Source organism: Callospermophilus lateralis, unplaced genomic scaffold (genome assembly GCF_048772815.1).
Source record: "Callospermophilus lateralis isolate mCalLat2 unplaced genomic scaffold, mCalLat2.hap1 Scaffold_305, whole genome shotgun sequence".
Taxonomy (NCBI): Eukaryota; Metazoa; Chordata; class Mammalia; order Rodentia; family Sciuridae; genus Callospermophilus; species Callospermophilus lateralis.
In genome coordinates, this window is record NW_027513681.1 from 365,059 (window position 1) to 368,637 (window position 3,579).

Genomic DNA, 3,579 nt, shown 5'->3' on the forward strand with positions numbered 1-3,579 from the left:
TTGTCCCTGGTATAGGCCTTGGGAGACTGAGACAAGGACTGGTTGAGCCAATAAAACCCATACAAAAAAGAAATACATATGGACTTGGGTATTCGGATTTTTAGTGTCAGTCTCTGACTCTCCTGTACCCCATGGAGATAAAATTATTTGGGAGACTCAGACTCTTGTGTGGTTGGATCAATGGTCCCTTACCCAAGAAAATTTGGAGGCTGCCTCCATGTTAGTGCAGGAACAGCTGGCAGCCGGCCATGTAGAGCCCTCAACCTCACCATCGAATACTCCAATTTTTGTTATCAAGTAAAAATCAGGCAAGTGGTGCCTTTTACAATATTTGTGTGCCATTAATAAACCTATGTGCCGAATAAGAGCACTACAGCCAGGCATTCCCACACCAGTGGCTATTCCCAAAAACTATTGTAAAATGATTATTGACTTAAAAGATTTTTTTTTTTTTTACCATTCCTTTACATCCTGAGGATAGACACTATTTTGCCTTTAGTCTCCCTCACCTTAATTTTCAGGGCTCTATGCAGAGATTTCAATGGAAGGTTCTTCCCCAAGGTATGGCCAACAGCCCTAGTCTTTGCCAAAAATATGTTGCTCAAGCAGTAGACCCTGTGAGAGAGCTATGGCCACAAATTTATATTTTACATTATATGGATGATTTGTAATTGCTGCACCTAATAACCATGACCTTAATAATTGTTACTTGGACCTTTACAAAATCCTCACTACCTTGGGACTACAGATAGCTCCTAATAAGGTTAAAACACAGGACTGTTATACCTATTTGGTCCTTAAACTTCAAGATAATCAGATCCAAATTCCTAAGATACAACTATGGGTGGACCATCTTCACACCCTTAATGATTTTCAAAAATTACTGGGGAATATTCAATGGCTAAAAACATATTTAAAATTACCCACTTGTATACTTTTGTCCCTTAATGATATTTTGAGAGGTGATTCCCACCCCTCCTCCCCTCAAAAGCTTACTCCCGAGGCATGACAGGCATTAAACCAAGTCACAGAAGCCATTGCCAAACAGTTTTTTACAGAACATTCTTATAACCTTCCTCTGGTTCTGGTTATTTTACACACTCCTCATACACCCACAGGAATATTTCGGCAGCGAAATACACATTTTAGAAATAAAGGCTGCCTTTGCATTGGGTCCATTTACCCACCACATTCTCCAAGGTTATTACTGTTTTTCTTGCTCAGTTAGCTTCTATTATTTTTAAATGTCGTTTGCTATCTCGACAACATTTTGGCAAAGACCATGATAATATTTTAATTTCATATACTAAAGACCAAACCCAATTTTTACTACAGACAGAGAATGAATGGCGTATTGCCTTATTAGGCTTTTTGGGAACAATTGATAACCACCTCCCCAATGACCCCCTTTTATATTTTGTCCAGTTACATCCATTTATTTTTGCCAAAATTACTCAAAAGGCTCCCATTCCTCAAGTCCTTACTGTCTTTACAGACGGTTCCAGTAATGTCCGAGCAGTCTTTGTTGTCAATAACCAACCTAACACCTTTGATACTGTCTATCATTCAGCACAGTTTGTGGAATTGTTTGCCATAACACAAGTTTTTAAAACATTTCTTGATAATCCTGTTAATATTTATACATACAGTGCCTACATTGCTCATTCTGTGCCCCTGCTTCAGATTTCACCCACCATTAAGGCTTCTTCCAATGTGGCCCATCGGTTTCACCAGCTTCAGAAGCTAATTCAGGCCCTACAACACCCATTTTTCTTAGGACACATCAGGGCACACTCTGATCTTCCCAGCCCTCTAACACAAGGTAATGCCAAAGCTGATGCAGCAACTCGTTTCATCTTTTCAATTTTTATTGGCTCCATTCAAAAGGCCACGGATTTACACAATCTTCACCATCTAAATTCCCAGAACCTTCGATAACTATGTAAAATTACCAGGCAACAGGCACGAGAAATAGTAAAAGCATGCCCTGGTTGCCCTGTCTCCCTCCCCATTCAACACTTGGGAGTTAACCCCCGAAGATTACTGTCCAATCAGTTTTGGCAAATGGATGTTACCCACTTTTCTGAATTTGGAAAAACCAAATATATACACGTTTCTGTAGATACCTTCAGCGGCCTTATTTTTGCATCACCACATTCTGGAGAGGCTATCAAAGATGTCCTTTCTCATCTTGTTTCAGTGTTTTCCGTAATGGGTAAACCAATACATATTAAAAAAAAGATAATTGTCCTGCATATACCAGTGCCAAGTTTAAACAGTTTTGTGCTTCCTCGCAAATTTGTCATACTACTGGAATTCCATACAAGAATCAGGCATTGTGGAACGTGCCCACCTTACCTAAAGACTTGGCTAACCCGCTTTAATGCTTCTGCACTTGTATTTACCACTCACAGGCATCGCCTTAATCATGCATTATTTGCCCTTATTTTTCTTTCCCTAGACAATGAAGGCCATTCGGCTGCAGACTGACACTGGCAATCCTCGTCCAATTCTGTTCGCCCACCTGTTATGTGGCACAATCCCCTTACAAATAAATGGAAAGGCCCAGGTCCTGTCCTCATCTGTGGATGAGGCTCAGCTTGTGTTTTGGACCAAGAGCAAGCAGCCCCAAGATGGTTACCAGAACGCCTGGTTAAACAGGTTAATGGCTTACCTCAACACGGGGATGGAGGCCCTCACCCTGAGGACAAATTTTCCTCTTTTTCAGATGCAGCCAACAATCTGTGTGAGGATCCTACTTAAGGCACTTCTGCTGAACAGGATTGTACACGGAGGCTTTGGCCCTCCACCTTCCAACATCATGGAGTACCTTTTTGGCCCTCCCTGTGAACGCAAGGGAGGATCTTGGACTCAGGCTCCCACTAGTTTGACCCAGACTGCTGACTGCGTGACTAAGGTGGCTTACCTCCGGGCCGAGGTTGACCATAAACTCAGAGGAGTTCATCAGCCTAAATTGGTATGTGTTAACAAGCCAAAGATTATTCCCCCTAGTACAAGAAATGCTCTCTAAAATTGTTCTGCAACTTGAACGCATACCCAAGCGATGCATGCCACTTGTTATGCGTCGGCCTCAATTTGTGTCAACAAGAAGGGAGAACAATTTTTTGAAGCCTCCCTAACTAAAACTCATGCAGCAGGAGGGACCACTATTCATTATACCCCCGTTCTTTTTGACCAGGGAGGAGAAGGCAAATACACCAAGCTACAGTCAGCTGGGTTCCAAGGCCCTGTTGGTAAAGCCCCCTTCTGCCCCATTAAGGCACCTACAGGGGTCGCTGATGGTGGAGGATTCCCTTATGCTGTCAAGCATCCTCAGATAATCAAACTTTTGAAACCCCAAATCCCTGAGCTCACATATCATCTCTTAATATAGCCAAAATGCCAGCTCCCCGGTTTAGATAACAATATATTAGATATTTTGGAAACTACCTTCTCCTTGCTTAATAATTCCAACCCCACCTTTGCTGGTGATTGCTGGCTCTCCATGACAACAGGGGCAATCATGCCTATGGCAGTTCCTATTAATTCTATCATAGACGATGATAATACATGCCAAGC